The sequence below is a fragment of the Aotus nancymaae genome, unplaced genomic scaffold, assembly GCF_030222135.1.
Source record: "Aotus nancymaae isolate 86718 unplaced genomic scaffold, 86718_ANA_hifiasm-v0.15.2.pri h1tg000008l, whole genome shotgun sequence".
NCBI lineage: Eukaryota > Metazoa > Chordata > Mammalia > Primates > Aotidae > Aotus > Aotus nancymaae.
In genome coordinates, this window is record NW_026988419.1 from 56,390,949 (window position 1) to 56,412,591 (window position 21,643).

General features: G+C 39.3%; 1 long non-coding RNA gene across 1 annotated transcript in view; it reads left to right on the forward strand.

Annotated features, from left to right (window-relative positions):
* Positions 1-234: 234 nt before the first annotated feature.
* LOC105730615 (uncharacterized) overlaps positions 235-21,643 on the forward strand; it is a 267,850-nt gene continuing 246,441 nt past the window's right edge. The window contains exon 1 of the long non-coding RNA XR_010341457.1: positions 235-366. This is a non-coding gene — a long non-coding RNA (uncharacterized LOC105730615). The remainder of the gene's footprint in view (positions 367-21,643) is intronic.

Sequence of the window (21,643 nt, forward strand, 5' to 3'; positions counted from 1 at the left end):
CACACCCAGCTAATTTTTTTAGTTTTTGTAGAGATGGCATTTCACCATGCCCAGGCTGGTCTCAAACTCCCAGGCTCAAGCAATCCACCCACCTTGTCCTCTCAAAGTGCTGGGATTACAGGCGTGAGCCACTGCACTTGGAGAGTTTTATATTTTTGATGTTTTTGTACTAGCATTTTTTTTTTCAATTTCAAATTTTAAATTGTGGAACTTTTGCTTCCATCCAAGGTGGAGTAAACAGAGATTGGATCTATCCCCTCAACTGAAAGAGCTAAAAAGCTGATCAGAATATATAAAACAATGGATTTCAAGTCTGGGACATCAGGCATGAAACACAGTGATTTCTGAGTGATGGGGCACAATGAGGTAAGCCCAGCTCACCACCAGGTTATGGTAGAGGAGAAGTAACCCAGGCAGAGCCCAACAGTTGCCCTGAGTTGAGTAAATAGAGATGGGGTTCAGGGAGTTCTGCTGGGCATGGTGGTACGTGTGTGTAATCCCAGCTACTTGGGATGCTGAGACAGAATTGCTTGAGCCAGAGGTTGCAGTGAGCTGAGATTGTGCCACTGCACGACAGAGAGACATTCAGTCTCAAAAAAAAAGAGAAAGAAGGAAAAATAATAGTAAATTTGAAAATACAATAGTCATCCAAAATGAAACTCAGAGATGAAAACTTATTGAAAAACAAAAAAGAACAGAGCATCAGTGGGCTATGAGACAACTTTGAGTCTTGATGGGGTGGGAAAAGGGTATAGAGAGGTAACAGGGAGGGTTACCAAGGGGCACAAAAACTTTTAAGGATATTGGGTATATCCATTTTCTTATTATGGTGATGGTTTCATAGGTGTGCATATATATGAGTGTGCATATGTGTGTATATGTATACACACATGCTAAAACTTACCAAACTGTATACTTTATGTACAGTTTATCTTAATAAAGCTGTTTAAAGGTTCCAATTATTTGTTGATAGTATGTAGAAATATAATTGATTTTTATGTATCAATCTTGTGTTCTGCAACTTTGCTAAATTCACTTGTTCTAATAATGCTTGTTATTGCTACTATTATTGTTGTGATTAGAATCAGCATTATCAATGAGATAATCATTATCTCATTATCAATGAGATTTAATGCAGATGTTAGGGCTTTACAAACTGTGAAGCATACTGTGAGTATGAGTTATTTTATTAACTATAATAGAAAAATCAAACTTCTATTCTTTTAGGTCCCTATACAGAGGGTGTTTCTCTGTAGAAGAAGGCCTAGATAAACTGGGATCATAGCAATCACGTGAGAATAGTAATGCACATAGAACTCTAACCTACTTATGGGCCAGGCTGCCATCCTTCTCTAACAATTGCAGGAAATAGACTCAGATCCCTCTTCCTTAGAGCTCGTGTGCCAACTCCCCTGCTGGGGAAGCCTCTGCATCCTGTCTGCTCAGTATGTGATGCTTGGTGATAACAGGCCTGCATACTCCAAGAGCTGGGAGCTGCTCAGGACAGAGGTGTTTTTGGTTCCCAGGAAATGCCCACTGTATGTACCCTGGAGACCGGCTGGAGAGCTTTCCCTCACAGTGCTGCTCAGCTCCTGGGCTGTTGTCGACGCCAGCAGAGCAGGGTATATAATCTTCTACAGAACCAGGCTCACTTTCCTGGCTTGCTGTCCATATGACCTTCTACAAAAGACCCTCTTCACCCACTGGCTCTGTCACCGCAAAGCTATAGTTCTATGTAATAGGAGTTAGTGTTGGAATAACAGACTTCATTTACCCTTTATGGGGAATTAATTATTCAATGTTGGTAAATTTATTAAGAATTTCCACAGGCTGCCAAGAACAGAGCATTAGACTAGAGAGCAAATTAGATGTGCTGAAATCCATGTACTTATTTTCCATTGTTTTCTTGAAGCCATGAGCAAATATTATTTCATATGGACATCACATTTCTCTTTAGTCCTGTCAAACATCTGATGTATATTTGGTGCATTTGAGTTTCTCCTTGTTTCTGTAGACAGCAATGTGACAAGCTAGGCTTCCAGCTATTCCTCAGGGGCCTTAGCTAAAATCACATACCTTCCATTTCTCTTGCAGCCTGATTTTTCTTCTTATGGAACTCATCTTTGCTCCAAATGTCTTCTTGAGCAACACAGGGAGTTTAGCAATGGGTGAACTCATTTCAAGTTCAGAAATTATTCAGACCTCAAGGTTTTTGAAATTTAAGGAGATTCTTGGTTTCTCATTAGGTCACCCATAACAAAGTGCAACTTCTGTTTTTAAGTGGGATAAAAATGCTTTAAAGAAGCTTATTGAAAGGCCTCAGAAGATTTTGTGGACATCAAATAGTTTTAAAAAACATTTTGATGGTTTAATTATAAGAAAATAGAAAACATGCAGATATTAAATTAAGGGCAAATAATTCTGACAAAACACATTTTTCGAATCCAAAACACATGAACAAAATCAGGAGGACTAAGAAATTCAGGTTATAGTAATAGCAGTTGGACTAATGAGATCTGTCATACAGAATCCTGAGAAGACCAGGGGCTGCTTCCCTGTGTTGTCTGGGACCTCATCACCTGGGATCCTGTTTCTCACCTCAGTTTTTAAAATTTTATCCTTTTAAATGGATAAAATACTAAATCTTTCCCCTTGTCAAGTTTTTGTGTTTTCTTTTTCTTAGATTCTAAAGAAAATTACATGCTCTTTGAATCCCTTACATATATAAAGTTTGTTCCCAAGTAGATTGGGTTCTCGTCTGAAGGAATTTGATGACTTTTACTCTGTTTGGCTTCCTAATTGTCAGAGAATTGGGTGACCCTATGAGTCATGTAATTAAGAAATCCCAATATTTATAGCCCCATGACATTGTGGTGTTTAATCATTTTTAGCTGCAGAAACTTTTCAACAAATAGTAGATTTATTAAAAGGCACCTGCCCTGGTGGGGCTGGGAAGGTGTCCCCTCCTCTCCTAGTGATCATCCTTCTATGGCACACAGCTTAGGGTTACCCAGCAAATATCAGATTTGCTGGAGGTACCTTGTTTCTGTGTATTTAGTAAGTTTTGTGCATGTATTTGTCATTGTCTTTGAAAATTATTTGTGGGAATCTTTGGGGCCTATCGTGAAGGTGCCTTTCTTCAGAGAGGTTTTGTTTCTGCCTGGCACTTATGAGCATTATTAGGCCTCAACCTCCTAAAACCAAGTTCAGGAATTGAGGCTCCCTGGAAGCCCCAGGCAATACAAACCCAGGTGCAAATTCACATCAGGGCTGGCCTGTGGCTATAACATCTCAGAGATGGATATTTTTTCTTTCTTTTTCCCCCACTTTCCTTTCTTTCTCTACTTCTGGATGTAGTAGAGGCTAGTTGACTTACAGTTGACAAGTATTCTGAGGGTGTACTCTTTGGGCCCAGTTTAATGTGAGGAAGGACTTTTTTCTCAGATTTCCTTCTTGCATTGGTGCTAAGCTTTAACAGTCTGTCTACCTCTGCATAAGACCAATAAAGTTCAGCAGATGTCTTCTGGATGAAAGCATCTGTGGTGCTCAGATCTTGATTTCCTCTCAAGCTTTCCACTTTCTCTTAGGTTTGGGCCTGGTAGTTCCAGCTTTGTCAGCTTGTTGACATTTTTGTGAAACGTTTTTTGTTAACATTTTATTCAATATATTTAGTTGTTTTTCTGCAGGAGATTTCATCTGAAAAAAATCTGTCTCAGCATCTCTGAAAACAGAACTTCTCTAGATGTAAAACTGAGCTGAGAGTTCCCAAGCATCTGATAGTTGGCTAAATATTACTGCAAGGCCCTGCGTTGAATCAGGGCTTTCAGACTTAGAACAAGGAGATCATTTTCTGCTTCTCCTATACTTGTTGGCAATGTATGTTCCACCATTCCACCATTTTTCATTAATAAAATTCTATATTAGAGATTTTATAGGAATCCTGTTTTATCTCAGCCCTATACCATGCAGTGCATGTGATGGTATAAAATATGATCCATTTCCATGTAATTCTAAGGAATTTGGGATGCTGTCTATTTTAAAGGATAAGTTTAATTGGCCTTTAGCTTTAGGAAGTAAAGCAATATGTTTTAAAAGTGAATTATATATGACGTCATTAATTTATTCTGAGCGGAAAACTAACTCTAAGTTAAAAACAATAGTGTCAACTCCTGCAATACAAAATTTCTCCCACTGTGCCCAAGTTGGTATGAAACAGGCTTTCATGCCTCACCTCTCTCATCAAGAGTTTAGCCTGCTGTAGAATGGTTGTGAGCTCAAGCTCACAGCCCACCATTTAAACCTCCAACACGAAAGGGGGTTCCAGGAAGTAAAATCAAAATGCTGAAAACAGAGAACAGAACACAGGCGCTTGTATGATATCTTTCTGGAAACAAGGAGGCTATACTTGAAGAACAGTGACTAGCAGCCTCAAAGAAAGGAAAATTTGAGGAGAAAAAGAATAATTTTCTGCACCCAATGATTCTGTTTCTGACAATGGGCCTTCTCATGGGCTAATCTCTGTACATGGGCCTCAAAGAGCAGCCACAAGGCCTGAAAAGCAAAGAAGCGCTTTGTGATAGGTGCTCAGTAGGATTTGTTCAAATGAATGAAGGAACAAATGAACAGAATGTCCTTTCCTTCTAGACTAGCAATCTTTCTTCTGCTCATCAGAGAGCAATTGTCTCCATGTTGCTTTCTAAAGTGCTTCTTGACTTACTGGAAGTACATTATTCTTTCTTCACAATTCATGCCCTATAATGGTATTTTTCAAAGTGTGGCCCACACACCATCTACATCCAAATTACCTGAGGTGTTGGTGAAAACTACAGATTTCTGGGTCCTATTCTACACTTACTGAATCAGCTTTTCTGGGGATGGGCTAAGGACTCTGCACTTTTAACATACCCCATGTGATTTTGTTTTACAAAGGAGTTTGAGGAGCATTGCATTATATGAACATTATCATCACCATCAGTAAACATTTATGAAGAAACCACTATGTTCATTGCAAATTTTAGCCTTCACTGTATGAAAATCTGTAGGAAGCCTGTAATCTATTTTATCATGTTGTTTGATGCTTTCTAATGTTGAATGCATCTGTTTGCCTTATTACCACAGTCATCTTTATTAAAAACATTCATACATATTCTATATCATGATAAGTTTCCTATAGAATGAGAAAAACAGGTAGAAATAGCTCCTTCTAAACTCTAGACAGAAAATCTGAAATATGATAGTACCGTTGAGGATGTAAATATTAGAACCTAGCTAAAGAGTTAATGGAGAAGGGAATTGCTCCTTTCAGTTTTCTGTAGTTTGGAAGTTGCTTCAATCCTGAAATAGTAATTTGTTTAAGCAAGTTTGTCTTATCTTCGTCCAATATAGCTTCACATAATAAAATGCAATCCCTTTTATGAATTCTAATCAGAATTCCTTTTATGACTTGACACAAGATAAGTCCAGACTATTTGGCTTGGTTAATTCTCTTTGGTAAGAAAAATCTCTTGGGTGGAAAAAAAAAATTTTTTTTTTAAGAAGAAAAATGTCTCTTGACATAGGTCCATGTTCCTAAAAAGTAAGCTTGCATAAAGACTGTTCTTGTTGCCAAGTTCAGGAGATTTCCAATGCAATGTAAAGGATGAAGCGACACACTGAAGAGAGATTTGAAAAGTTAACTGTGCTGCATGTGAACAGAAAGCCTTTGGCATCTCTATATAACATCCCTGCATGAAAGACACATGGATTAAAACCACTATGACTTAACGTAGTACACACTTTGTTGCAGACAATAGGTAGGTAATTGATCAGTTGTTCTTCGTTGAATTTTCAATCTCATGTTTATAGCAGTAAAAGTATAAGGCAGTACTCATGCAGATCTGGCAAAGAAGCATATTCTGGTGGATTTACTATTTCCTTTGTATAGGCCTTCAATTGGAAATCAGCTGAACTTGTAGATTTTGAGTGCTCATTTGTCCTATGAGGGGCTGGCCTGCCAATGCAAGCCATGTTGCTGCACAAACATAAGATCTCCAGGAAAACAGTGTTCTTACGAGGGCACACCCAGCCTAAGCTGGGGAAGTGCTTTAAGCATGCCTTGCCAAGGAAAATGGGCTATTAAACAAAGGCTGTCATGAACCTAGTGAAAAAGAGGCCACAGAGACATCAACCATCCTGGATGACCTAAGGTTCCACTACTATTAGGTGAGAAACTCTGTTGCTTCCCCAAAGGTTGGTACTATAAAGGAGAATTCACTATACCTCTAAAGATAAAGCACACTTTTATAAGACAGAATTGAAAGGACTCAAATAAAATGTAATAACCTTCAATTTGTAAAGGCACTGGTGGATCATTGCCTGGTGTCACCCAGAATCTTGTACCCAGTTATGAGGAATAAGTTCAATTGTTCAGAAAGAAAAAATATATTTTTAAAAATCGATTGTTTTAGGGATTATTTAATAATTGTTCATTGCAATAGTTACAAAGAAATCAATTTAACTTTAACCCTCATGTCTCCAAAAGGAAATAGAGGATAGTTTTATAATTATTAACTATTTTAAATGAAATCTTTAGAGCAATTTGTAGGCACTGCACATTTGAAACAATAAAGGAAAAATCTAAGGCATTTCCTGCTGTGAGATTCAATTGTGTGAAGGCAGAAGGGGCTAGGAGTAGTGTATTACCCAAATGAGCATAGGGTGTATATACTCAAAGCAACTAAGATTTCATAGGAGCCAGATTTCATTGATGAGGAATATTCTTACAGCTGAAAGCATCTCATGGTTAGAAAGTTTAAAAATAAAAAAGTCCATCCACTAGCTTGATTCAGCTATATGAGTATTGCTGATAACTCATCAACAAAACACATAATCTACTTAACTTGTAGAAAAGGGCAAGAGGAGAATCCTTAAATGGGGAAAACAAATTCCATCACAGATTCAAAAAGCCCAAGTAGATTTTTGTCTTCTCCTCTTATCTTTTTCTCCTGGCCCATCTTATGTGAAGATGCTGCCCCTGGCTTATGTCTTTGGTATTCTCTTTCATCCAGTGGCATTTGTGCTGTGCCTTAAGAGCTCTTCTGAAGCATAAGTAGCGTATTAATTAATTATTAAGTAAGTGAAACAAATTGCACATCAGTGTATTTTATAATTATTCTCCAATTAGATTTGGTTTATTGAGTTAGAGGAGGAAGAGAATGGGATTTCTGGTTAGACTAGAGGGAACAGCATGCAGGGTTATGTTCTGAATTGGGAAACATTCTGAGCTTTCTCATTAAATAAAATCAGGCATTACATGTATGCACAGCAGCTGGAAGAGTGTAGAGAGAATTTTATTCCAAGAATCAGATGCCATGTTCCTTCTTTGCAGGATTTCCCCAACTTTTGGAAAGGCTGCAGCTCATATGCAAGTGCGAAATGCTGTCTGGAGAAGATATGCTGGAAAGGGAAAGAGAAGGAGTTGACATGTTATTGGCATGGGGTCAATAATGCAAAGGGTCAGGAATTTAGAGTATTTCAAATGGCAGAACAATTCTGGATCTGGGATAGTAAGGAAGAGAAACATAGAAATCACAGTGGACATCACATTCAAATGGTCATATGCCATAGCGATCCCATTTGAGAAAAAAATTTTCACACCTTTGAAAGCATCCCACTTCTGTGACTGCTAGTACATTTAGTGTGTGTATTCCTGAAATATTTGGTTACAAGTTTTGGACTCTTTTCACTTGTAAGCTTTTCTCTCCTACACTAGGGATCCTCAACCAAGGTCCTCCATACTTGTCAACATCCTATATATTCTGGCCACTATCTTCTATCACATGTTACCCTCCCTGTGTTGCCTCCAGAAACCTCTGCACAGCCATGCTGCTCTGTCCTCTGAACACTTGTAATGCCTTCCTGAGCACTTGTTGAGAGCATAGCCCAATCTCTGCTTAATCCTCTTCTTATCCATTTCCAGATTCTACCCAGCCTTCAATGTCCAACACAAACACTGCCTCCCCCAGGAAGCCACCCCTGCTTTCTCTACCCCAAGAACCCATGGTACTTCTTTCTGAACCATTAGCTTGGCAACTTACTATATGCCATCATATATATTATTGCTTATATTGCTATTAACATTTTGAGGTATTATACCTTGTCTTTCTTATGTGGCTGTTTGTCCTTTGAGAGCAGCAGCTGGGTCTTATATGTTTACACCCTCCACAGGCTCTAGGACAGTGCCTGATACACAGTTGGAGCTCAATTAATGTACAATGATAAATTTGTAACCAACCAAAACAAAAACATAAAACCACAAAAAATTATACGAAACGTTTCTTCCATTCCTTGCAATTCTTTCCAATACTATTAGATTTATTAAACCAGTTTTTAAATTTGTTAGATGCTTAATTTAAAAAAATAATAAATTATTAGCTTTTAAGAAGTATTTAATTACTGTGAAGAAGGGCCCAAGGAATGTGAACTACTCTGTTTCTTGGCATCATACTTGTATTTTCTCATAAAATGCAATAGAATAATATTATCTTAAGGAAATTACTTATCTTCATTACATTTTTGTATTTATTCTTGCTTCCCTTCTTACTGTTACAGAATAACTCATGAACTTGCCACATGACATAAGTAATAAAAGGAGGAAGAGACAGATATCACACTTGCTTTCTGGCCGATTTCATACAAAAATGCCCAAATTTGGCCTCTTTTCTTCAGTTGACACTCACTCATTGCTTCTGCCCTCCTCTCTCAGGTTAGGGCTGCATAGGAGCCCCATGTGATATTCTGCTAAATCACTGAGCTATTGGAAATGCAGCACGCATCAAGAGGCAGCTAAGTGGTTAATTGCAGTTCATGGACCTAGCCAAACTAAAAGGCAGCTTGTTCACCAAGCCACCCTCCTTTTTCCTCTTTTCTCTGGAGCAATCACAGCTCTAATTAAAATGTAATATTCTCCTTATGTGAGTCCTTGGAAAAGTTTGTGGAATGACCACATAATACAGAGCAGGTTTTCCAGATGTTCCCTGTCTTGGCCGATATTCTCATGCACAGATTCTCCACCCCCAAATTTCTCTTCTATATACTTACCAGATGACCTCCTCTCCCCTCCCACTTCTCCCCTGCTGTCCCTGATATATTGTACATAACTTCCTGAGTCTTATTGTTGTGCCTTCAGTGTATAAGAACCATTACTGAAGTGCAGTGGGCCAAGAAAAAAGTAATACTTGCCTCCAAAGAGCACTTTAATGCTATTTACAATGGAAAAAACAACTTTGAACTGCTTCCAAAATAACAGGCATTAAAATCACTTCTGTTTGCAGTTGAGATGGATTTTGCAGTAACCTTTCCAAACCTGCTTCCTCTGAATGTTTTTCAGTCCACAGAGTGGCTTTCTCAATGAAAATTTAAAATGGTGCCCACATAAACACTTGACATACACCGCAAAAGGCAATTTTCCAATACTTACTCAAACAGTTGCTTGTGAAACCAGAGTCTGCAGTCACATGATCCCAGTGAAGATTGTACAAGCCTGGAGATATTATGAAACACTGTTCCAAGCTATGAATCAATAAAAGTGGCCACGATGGCATAGCCATCAGGTTTAGGCACATGTTTGATAAAGTGATCACTTAGCATAGTTCCATGAATTCAATTTCCCACATCTTTCCCCACACATATTTTCCATCAGCCTTATATCCCTTCAGTCTTTTAATCTGGGTTTGTAAAATGTTATGAGGATTTCTCAGCCAGAGGTTGCAAAATGGCCCTCTGTACATGAAATTCGTGTGATTTTTGTTTCTTTTTTTCCCCACAACTGATGAATCAGTACTAATGTTTTAAACTTCTAATATTCTACTCAAAAATTTGGGTTCCTGGTTTCATTTGAGATATCATTTTGCTCTAGCACTGTTCTGCTGGCACGAAATTGAAGGGCTGTCTCCTTCACAGGGGCAGGACCCTGCTATTCTCTGGAGCTTCTTATTCTAGTCATTTTTTCCTCATCACTTTCCTGGCATTGATTTTAATATTTTGAGTCATAACTTTTTCAGTTTAAACATTTTATAGCCCAAAACTGAGCCAAGCAAGACATTTAAAGCCATATGTTGCAAGTTCATTATTTAAGATCTAAATTCTTTCTACATAGTATATTTCTCACTTATTTATATTCTTGACATTGGGTTTCCAAGTAAACTGGGATTCATCACTTAGCAAACCTCCATGCTATGTTAAGAGCAAGGGCTTTGGAGTCATGCAGCCTTCACTTTCTAGCTGTGTGGTGCTAGAAAAATTGCGTAAACTCTTTGTGCATCTATTTTCTTATCTCTAAAATAGGAATACTCCTTAATGCAGTACTTCTCAATTAATTCTCTAGATAATCCAAATTATCTAGAGGGCTTGTAAAAACATTATTGCTGTTCCCATCCCCAGCGTCTCTGATTCAGGAGGTCTGGGATGAGGTCTAGAAATCTGCATTTCTACCAAGTTCACAGGTTATGTCACTGGTCCAGAGACCACACTTGGAGAATAACTGTGTAACCCATTGGATGAAAGTGAAACATGATAATTGTGTAAAACACAGGGTGTGGTGAACTAGTCATTTTGACTACAAGAAAAAGCTATATTTGTTAGAGGTTCAAAGTTTAACTCTTTATGAACCCCAATGAATTATTACATTTTTACAAATAGTATTGATTAGTGGAGATTCCACATGTAATTAAATTATTTCATTTCTGCTACCTTATTTTTATAAGGAAAAAGGTAAAACTCGCATCTTAACCGTGTTTTTGTCTTACTTTGGGTCTCTTACTCTTTTGCTGCAATAAGGGGAGAATTAATAGATTTGTCATAAGTCATTGGAAGGAGAGATGAGCAAGAAAGGAATCATATTAGATTGCCATGAATAAAATCGCTTTCTATTTTTCCACTACCCGCTCCATCCTCCTCCCATGCCCTTCTGGAATCTAGACCTAGTGATGGAGGATGACCCTAACAATGCAGGGTTCCCTCTTGTCTGCAGGGAACACAAAGCAATCCATGGTGCACTGGCTGTTTGTCTGCCCCTTCCCTCTCTCTGCATTGCCCCAGTGATGGGCATTGAAACATGCGATGGCCTCATAGCAGACTCAGAAATCCTGGGAGTGAGTTTCACATGGACTTAAAATCATTAAACAGATTTCTTCCTTCTTTCCCTCCCTCCTTCCCTATCTCCCTCCTTTCTTTGTATTTCTCTGTCCCTTTTTTCTATATTTGAACATTAAATATCATAGGGATATAGTACGCATTTTGCAATACTGGCAACTGACACCTCTTTAAAAGAAACTCTAGAATCCAATCCTACTTGGCTGATTCTAAAAAAGAAAGAGGTTCTAGCATGGTATTCAGGCATATTCTACTCACAAAAATAGCCCTGCTGCGTATGTAACAAATAGAAGCTATATAAATAACACCTGGAGTTGAATGTGTTATATCTAATTACAAATTTGTGGACCCCTAATTTTCAAAAAGCTTAACCAATGCATTGTACTCTACTTCTTCCTGTGGTAGACCACTTGGGATTTTAATGCCCCTTCATCTTGGAGAAATGGACGTGAATGTGAACTGCAGGGGTTTGTTGAGGTGCTGGGGAAAGTTTACACAAGTGATAGTCTTGTTGAATAGTAGATTTTGCTACCAAGGAAGTCTATGAAACCTCTTTTCTGAAGATTCCAGGGAATGCTCTAAGTGCAGTTCTACCCAGAGATAGCAGACTGGACTGAGTGACCTCCAAAGGATCCTTTCAAGACTGTGATTTTGTGAATATTTTTGTTATACAAATCCACTCATTGCTTCCTAGCACCCTAGATGCTTATGAAGCTCCACACATCTTCTCCACTACATAGTTAACTGCCATGCAGTCTTTTATGAGCACTTCTAATAAAACACCCACTCCAGAGAAGTAGAGTCCATCAGAGTCAAAAGTGGCTATGACTTAGAGCAACCTTTGAGATAGGAGCTCTCAATTGGTATTTAAATTTAAATACCGCATCATAATTCAGGATGCTAAATCAGTGTGTAAAAAGGGATCAATACACAGTAAAACTACAAGCAAGGCTGGCATAGACCACACAGCTTCTTTTTCCATCTAAACGCTCCCAACTTGTCTCCAGATCTGCTTGACACTGCCTCATTTGACATTACTTAGTCCATAAAACTTTACACATTTATAATGGGCAACAATAAGACTGGGCAGTTATTGTGGCATAAAAATGGGAGAAAGAAGTTACCAGACCATCAAATATGGACATCATTTTCTAGCCAAATGCTTTATTAATGATAAATTAGCAGTCCCAAATTAACACAGATGTGGTAAAATATCTACTTCATTGACAGGTTTTTATTATGAACTATACTTACAGGCTTAAATTGAAAAAACCCATTTCCACAAACTGCTTCTGAATTTTGAATAATGTTTCACTTGCGATAGGTAAATAGGAGGCATTTTAGAAACGTTTCAATAAATCTCATTTGGAGTGAGACTGATTTTTCTTAAGTAGACAAAGTTGAGTTGGAAGACTTATAAAAATAGATTGATTATTTCCTGGTGCCATAAGAAAGGAAAACCACAAGAAGTCTTTTGCTGCTGACATTTAAAAAATCTTACATCCTATAGCTGGTTTGACTTCATTAGGTTATACTAAATAGTAAGAAGGTACAGAGGAACAGTGAAGAAATAAAACTAGAGGAACAAGGATGTATTTGCATAAAAAAACTGGAAGGAATAAATGAATTATTTTCATTGAACCATTATCTGTTCTTTTCCTCCTGCTTATGAGCCAAGTCAGTCAACAGCTATTTACAAGACATAGAAGCTTAGAATTACATTGCTTTAAAGTATGAGGACTTCAATATTATGACCTAACAACTAGTCAGTATCTTTTTCAACAGAAGAGCAAGCAGTCTGGCAGATCTCTGGAGTTCTAAACCAATAGACTGAACTCCCCCCTTGGTTGTTTTAGGCCTCTATAAAGAAAGAAAGAAAGAAATGCAATACAATAACGACGATATTGGCAGTGGAGAAACACACCTAAACCCCTATTAAAGCTAATTCAGAGAGACTTCCTGTACCCTGTAATGACATTTCAAGGCATGTTTTTTTGACTTGTGGTGGATTCAAATGTATGTAATGGGTCATAGAATAATAAGATTTTATTGTCCTTGGAATTGGGTTGAAATATGTCCTTTACCTCCCACCTCCTTCATTCTAACACATACCCAAGCCCTCTATGCCCTATTCCCAGTATGACCTCAAAGCACGCGTCCCTCAGGACCAATGCACAATGAGAATTCAGCACAGTGCTCACGGCCTTGCCTCATTGGAGACCTTGGATAACCTTCCAGGTATAGTTTTGAACCTTTTCTATGAAGTAGTAGCAGTCTTGCAAGAATGTTGCCATGAAAAAAGTAAAATGAACTGGACTTCGTGATCAACCAGAAATAAACATGAACAGACCCGTTTTCAGACCAAATCAACATCTCTACTCCTGCCCTGACAACTATAAATTCAGAAGTCATCACCACATAAAGTGCCTCATGCACAAATACTTGAACTCTGACTTCCTTTCAACAGCCTTAATGGTACTGCTTCCCATATCATTTTAACATGTCCTGGTGTTGTAATGCCATAAATGACAAGCTCAACTACGATCATGGTTCTAGTTGCCAAACCTAACTCCACAACACCTCTGTCATGTAACAGGCAGCCCTGATGTGGCACACACGAGGGAACTCCCGGCCCCACTCCCAGAGCCTCAACTCTCCCAAGCCTTTCCTTCTCCATTAGAATGTGGAGGCCTACAACCCACTACTGCAAACTACAGACATGAAAATAATTAACCATCTCTTCTATTCAGCTGTAACTTATATTCCCTCCGAGGAGAAAAAAATGGAGAGAGAGAGAAAAAAAACTCCAGGCCCAGAGACCCACGTTTCATTTGGAACACTAGGGGTTCTTGGTGGAGATCATTAAAGTGTAGTTTGAAATATTTTCCTTTTCTCATCAAATCACTAGCCCTGTAATTGATGTCATAAAAAATATCTGTGTTCAGTTGCAGTGGGCTTCTCAGGTCCCTTCAAGTTATCAATTATTTACATCCCAATGAAATGAAAGGAAGCTGCAATGCGAGGTCCTGAAATGCCACCGAGGAGACTGAGGGTGGCGTCGTTAATCTTGTGCATTGCACCCATGAAGAGTGCGTTATACTCTGCTTGGGAAAGTTCATTTCCTCTTCTCTGTCATACATTATCTGGTGGATTTTATTGCTTCTCCTCATAAATAGTCTCATTGGGCTTTTTGTTTGTTCATATCCTCCACAATTTATACTCATAAGGATGAGAGGACAAACACCGATGCCTTTGGCTTTCGCAAATCCTTTTCTTTGTGTCTTGTGGGCTTTAGCCATTTCCTCCTCATTCCCATGGCATCCAGGGAGTTTGTTCACCCACTAGCATTCACACTGTCTGGATTTTAGGAAAAATTATATTTGCTAATGGCATAATTTAATTCGTATTAGGATTGATAGCCTTCTATGATTTCTCCTGTTTTAATTTCCCCCTTCCCAAACTTTCTTCCCCTATTCACACAACAGAGTAATTCTAGCAAGACCAGATAATCATACTGTTACTTGTCCTTGGAGGGAACAGCAGAAAACATTTGGTGATAAATTTTAACATCCTAACTTGGCCATTATTCCTTTAGTGAGATGAAAAGGAGTCTTGGCTAGCACGCTACCTTTACATTTTCTGGTAAAGACCTTCACAGGTATCGCTGGTAAAATCTGATACTGCAACTTGTACCAACACTTTATTTTCAGGCTTATTTGGGATTGTCGTTTTATAGGCCTCATTGTAACAACTAGAGGCAGTTTATGGAATCAGAGTTATATCTAAATTCTAGAGTGCAATAGGCTTTAGCTTTTCCATCATGCAAAGCGCGGATCGAAATCCACAGGAATCTGTTCCTAATCAGCCTATGTCTCTGATCTACAGACTATAAATTCGGTTGTTATCAATGATATGGCAGGCAAGTGTAAGTAAGGATTGCTGATGTGGAGAAACCACTAAGAATGTTCAAAAAATGTGGAAAGAAAGGAGCATGAATTTATAAGAAAAAAAAATGAGTACAAGCAAACCCAAGTAACCTTGTGTAGTATTACCTCTACATGTCCTATAGTTTCTGTTATAGGTTATAATAAATGGAAAAGTAGCTCTTTCCGGGACTGAGGAGGGCATATATTTTATTATTCCCCATCTAGTCAAAGGGAGGTTTTGAGAACAGGAGGGAGCACACTGGTTAGACAGGACTGCAGCCACGATTCTTTCTTAATGCTGCAGTTTGGTGTTCTATATTTACTATTCCCTAGACCTTTAGACATATAAATTGACACTAGGAGTGTGGGGAAATTCTGCCAATATCTGGATCCTGAAAACCTCAACAACTTGATTAACTTCAGAGACTTGCAGTCCTGTTTGCCAAATATTATGCCATCCAGAGTTTCACAATATACCTAGCAATATAGATAACTAATATTCCTCTTCCCTTCATTTCGTGCAAAGAAAGGACGCTTTAGAACATAAGAGGATATGTTCATCTAATGCCGCTACAAGGAAGAAGAGGGGGACATTTTTGCCAAGTGATCAAAAGCTATTAAACAATTAGGTGCCTGCGATGAAGGCCCCAGCACTTGTTGTGGTTTCAGCTTGGTGGTCCAGCTTCCTGTAGGATGGAGAGGCATCATATGGCTGACAGCTATGCTTCCTGTCCAGAGGAAGCAGAAAGGAGCCAGCAAAAAAAGAGAGTACAGGAAGGAGCAGATGGGTAGGGAAAGGTAAAGAGTAAAGAAGTCCTCTCTAGCTCTCTCTGACTCCAGCCATGGTCTGTGCTTGATGTTACTTTTAATAGATCGTGGTTTTGTTGAGGATAAAGCAAGTGCAGCTTAAAGAAGCCCCTGCAGACAATTTCAAAGCGAAAAAGAATTAGTGTTGCTTATGTGGAGAAATCACTAAGAATGTTCTAAAAATGTGGGAAGAAAAGGGCATCAATTTATAAGAAAGAAAATGGGTACAGGCAAACCCAAGTCACCTGGTTTAGTCTTAGCTCTCCATGATCTATATTTTCTATCATAGGCTAGGATAAATGATTTCATCTATGTAGAGCTTATATTTTCTTTTCTTTCTTTCTTTCTTTTTTTTTTTTGAGACAGAGTTTTGCTCTTGTTGCCCAGGCTGGAGTGCAGTGGTGTGATCTTGGCTCACTGCAACCTCCCCCTCCTGGGTTCAAGCGATTCTCCTGTCTCAGCCTCCCAAGTAACTGAGATTACAGGAATGTGCCACCACACCTGGCTAATTTTGTATTTTTAGTAGAGACAGTTTTCATCATCTTGGCCAGACTGGTCTTGAACTCCTGATTTTAGGTGATTCACCTGCCTCATGTGCTGTGATTACAGGCGTGAGCCAGCATGCCAGGCCTAACTTAATGTTTTTCAAAGCATGTTCACATGTGTTTTGTCAGTTGTTCCTCTAGTAAGTAGGTCTGGCTGCTATCATCCTTCCAGGTTTAAGGCTCGGAGGGGTAAGTGAGTCACTTGGTGTCCAGCAGTCCCAAGGACGAAGGACATCACTTAGCTTCTGTTTATGGCTTCTCCCCTACTCAGCTCCTCCAGAGTGGAGCCTCTGTCTCAGGGACTCCTCCACCCTTCCGTTGCTCAGCAGGGCACAGTGCTGTTCCCCGTTCTAGTGGCAGTTCTGTAAACACTGATTGATGAATTAATTGGCAACAGTGATAATGACTGCTCTCAAGTACCTACAACAAAAGTTGTTGTTTTCATCAGGGATCTGCCCAGAACTGATGTACCTAGGGTTGGCATTAGAAAAATAATGAACAATATCAGTGGATATTAGTGACTGAGGAAGCAGGCACTGATTTAGGTCTAGACACCACACTGAGATTCACACAATTAGAAGTTTACAGTCAACTGTTGGATGATACAGTCCATTAATCTTTCTAACAGTTACATGGTTCCATTTGGACCAGGCTCAACTCTTATAAAACACAGACTCATTACACTGACTCAGACGGGAGCCAGGAGAACACGTTCAAGGGCAGTGCCGCCCCTGGCATTCATACTTGAGGAATATTTTGGTATCTTAAACGTGAAATGGAAGTCAGGCAGGTTCCCGGAAAGTCAGTCCTTGCTTTTGCTTACCTAGTCCTTTGCTCCTCTGTCCTGCTTGTCTCGTTTACTTGGGCTGGGAATTCAAATACAAAGAAAAGGAGAGCATCTGTACCATCTGCTCAGAGAACATGGCCAGGGTGTTTTACCAAAGTAGATTTAAGATCAAAATCATCCTGTTTGGAAGGCAGTGGAATAGGCAGCCAGTGTAAATATAGCAACTCAGAGAATGAAGTGTGTTATTTGACCTCTCGAATACCCTTTGAGGCTTGAATATCTAGTTGTATTATACTGAGCAAATGAGCACACAGTTCTCAAATCTCCAGACTTAGAATGATGAGGAGAACCCTATTTCACCTATGTCCTTGCTATTACAGAGACATGCCTCTTGGCGTTACAAGCTTGGTGAATGTAATTTCATTACATCTGTATCGCCACTTCATCAGCTGAGAAACTGTCTTAGAAAGGTAAAATGACTCACCCAACATTACACGGCTGTGAAGTGACCAGGCAAGCATATATAAATGGACCCCAGGCTTATCCAGACCATGCTCTGAAATCTACCTTGGTGTTACCAGAAGTAGAGGCTATACTTTCAGCTGTTGTTAATAATTTTAACTCTAAAGAGGAGGAAAATGAAGGGTAAAAAATGAGGAAGTTGAGAGAGAGAAATGTACACATGACGTAGACTTGACCTACATCACCATTGGCCTGGACTGGCTGTGCAGTCAGGGGAAAGGGGAGTTTGGATGTGGTTCTATGATGCTTGAGAATGAGAATTAGGATTTGTTTGAGATCAGTTAACAAGTAGGCATCCTAATAACTGCTTAAAAATGCACATGAGGCTGGAAAACATGCAGGCTCTAGAAGAGAATGTAGAGACGCTCGCTGTAGGACAGTTCCCAGCCTGATTACTATGCTGCAGTGGTTTCCAATGACTATGTAGTTCTGATGCCTGTGGCATGGATGTTTCCAGTTAAAACCACTTTCAGGATCTTTTACACGCTCTCCTTGTGTTTTCATAAACTATAACCACAGTAATTAATATTTCCTACCAATAGATTCTGGTCATTGAGCACTGAGCCCGTTCTGAAAAGATGGTTCCTGGAATCCTAGCAGTGATGAAGTCATCTTGATCATCTGCATATGGATTGTTATGGCCCATTTTTTAATGCCATTCTGGTTTCTCACAGCCCAGAAGATCCTTCTAAGCCAGCTCCTTTACACTCTGTCACTGGGTGCAAAGGAGGGCACATTAATTTTAATATTGGATTTAGTCAAACCTCATTAGGAAGGTCAATATACTGCCAAAATCTCACTAAATAATACATTTAAAGCACTAAATAAATAACACTTACATTAGCCGCAGTTTTGGAACATCAAGGCAGCTTTTATTCTTCTAGTATTTATTTAAGACTGCAAAGAAGGAGTTTTAACCACATTACTTTTGGCTGCTATCCAACAATGTTGCAATATGATATTTAGAGCTTGTGAATCAAGAGACAAACATGTATGGCCAGGTGTGGTTTGGCATAAAATTTTCTGGGAGACAGTTGGTCTCTGTGTATGATAAATGGTCAATAATCCCATTCATTTCTAACGTCTGTGCTTTAAAAGGAAAGGTAAATATACCAAAGGCTTCCTTTTCTTTGGTTGGCATTTATCTTTTCAAGTGTGGAGGTCCATTTGATAAATGTCTAGTCATTTAAGGAAAAAGATGTCTTCTTTAAATTGCATGAAATATGAAACAATTGGATCATACTTCTGGGGAGTTTATATGTTCAATTACTTAAACTTTTTAAAACTTTTTTTTTTTTAAGTTTTGTGTTGTGTGCTCCAAGGAGACCCTCATATCCCCTGCATAACAATAGATGGGGCAGGGCAGGTGTGGTGGCTCTTGCCTGTAATCCCAGGACTTTGGGAGGCTGAAGCAGGAGGATTACTTGAGCTCAGGAGTTTGAGACCAGACCTGGCAACATAGTGAGACCTCATCTGTACAAAAAAAAAAAAAAAATTAGCCACATGTGGTGGTGCATGCCTGTAGTCCCAGCTAATCAGGAAGCTAAGGTGGAAGGATCACTTGAGTCTAAGAGGTTGAGGCTGTAGTGAGCCATGATTGCACCATTGCACTCCAGCCTGGACAAAAGAGCAAGACCTTGTTTCAAAAAAAAAAAAATAGATGGGGCTATTTCTGGATGTGGATCCTTCTTTAGTAGGAGTCTTCATCTGCTGGCAATGATGGCTTTGAATTCTGGCTATGCCCAAGTACTAGTGGGTAGTGGTCTCCTCTGGTGGTCAACCACATGTCAACCTATCACTCTTTCAAAGTTTTATTAGTTATGAACGGCAAATGTCCATTCTAATTTGGAAATTACATTCTACATTGTTGGCCATGGTACGACATCGAGGCTGCTGCTTCTCATTATGTTATTATCTAGTCTGGGTTTCGACTTTTGTTGTGTGTGTTGTCATTTTCCCCTAGTAGACTATCATCGTTTCAAACACTACATAAATAACCCAGTTCCATTTGCTAGTTTCCACAATTTTTAAAAATCAAGATACCAGATAAAATAATGTTTTGATGGCTAGAGTCTATTATCAGCATATGACACAGGCCTGGTCTTTGGAAAGGCATAAATCAGATAACGCAGTTCCAGTGATGCTGTGCTCTTCTGATTTTTTAATGCCTTCTGTCAAGGCTGCCTTTACCTGCATCTTTTGATAAGAGAATTAGATCATTGGCGTCATCACAAGGTGCATCTGGCAGCAGTGTTTCTTCATCATTATCATTACCAGGGGTTTGCGGTGTTGGATTTCTTTCAGTTCCATTTGTTTCATGTCTGTATGTTTCTGGGTTCTGATAGCACCTCTCTCTCTCTGTCTCTCTCTCTCTCTCTCTCTCTCTCTCTCTCTGTGTGTGTGTGTGTGTGTGTGTGTGTGTGTGTGTGGTTTAAGGAGACAGAGACATAGACTGAGAGAGACTAACAGAGACATTGACAGTGAGGAGGAAAGAGATTGCTGGAGAAGTAAAAGAAGTTGGAAAAGAGAAGATGGGTTGTGGCATGCTGGGGATTCCTTCCCCTGCCCTGATCATCCCACTACCCCTATTCTTTATCTGCCAAGTAGCCTATGAGGCCTAGTCAGCCATTCCTCAGCAGAGGGACGGTGTGGCTTCCTTTGAGACTATTCCTGGGTTTTCTATCCTTGCTCTATCTACCTTCACACCCTCCTTCAGAATCAGAGGCCATGGAATGTGTGGCATAGGGGATATCTCACACAGGAAAGCACAGTTTCCCTGCCTGTCTTTCAAACAGCCCATTCTAGACTTAGTGGCACAGGAAGAAACATTCTCTTTGTTTCTGTGTAAGCTATCACACCCTCTTTATGTGACACAATCAAAGATTCTGCTTTCGTTCAGCCAAGATGAGTAGAACTGACTTCCCACATAAAAACCCTTGAAGAGAGTTCCTTTTGCCTTCCTTCTTCCTGAGTACACAGCTGAACTGTTCTTCCTGTGCCTAGGGTATCAAAGTGGGATCCTGAGACCAAGTTTTGGCCAATAGAATGTGGGTAGAGTCTATGCTGGCCATTAGCAGATCATGAAACCTCCTGTGCAATATTCCAAGCTCTCCCTCTCACTGTCCTCGGGCTAGAAGTAAGATATTCTGAGACCCTAGAAGACAGAGGATTCCCATGATGGAGGGTGCAGATCTGTGTCTCACTGCTAGGAAGAGGTGTTCCCAAGTGAGCTGCCTGGCCAGGGACATTCACACTGGTCTCTGAGTGAGCAGCGCCAAAGATTTAGAGTTGTGACAACTGTTAGCATCACATCAGAGCTGCATATCTGTGATTTTTTTTAAAGAAAATAAGTCTGGTTGTGGTAGTTTTCCGAAAAGTTTTTTGATTTATAAGAAAGACACTAGGATGCTGCTATCTGTGAAAAGAGAATAAATTTGTGCAAAGCACTGATAACATCTTCAGATCTAATATCCAACATTGTGCAGCACGGTACATTTTCAAGAGAATATATATTTCCAGGAATAATCAGGACATTTGCATTATCCACAGTTTTGGCAAGAAATTATTATAAATGGTTCCTTTTGTGCATGAGTGAAATCCCTAATCCCATGGTGTGCTTGTCAAATGACTGTTCACTTGCAGGTATTCAACATTTCCAATATGAGTATTCCCTTACCTGCTTTTAAATCATTACTGTTTTTATATTGGCTTCATTATTTCTTAATTGTCCTAAGTTTTTTCTTACTTATTCTTGTTAAAAGCCGAATAAAATGTGAATAATTTCAGCATCCTAGGCATTCTGGAAACAAAATTAATTTCAGATTTATATCCATTTGTCAGTAAAAGGCAGAAGAGAAGGACAGGGTGGAAAATTCTAGATTAACCTCAACTGAATTTAATTGTGCCTTTATGCCACATCCTCACGG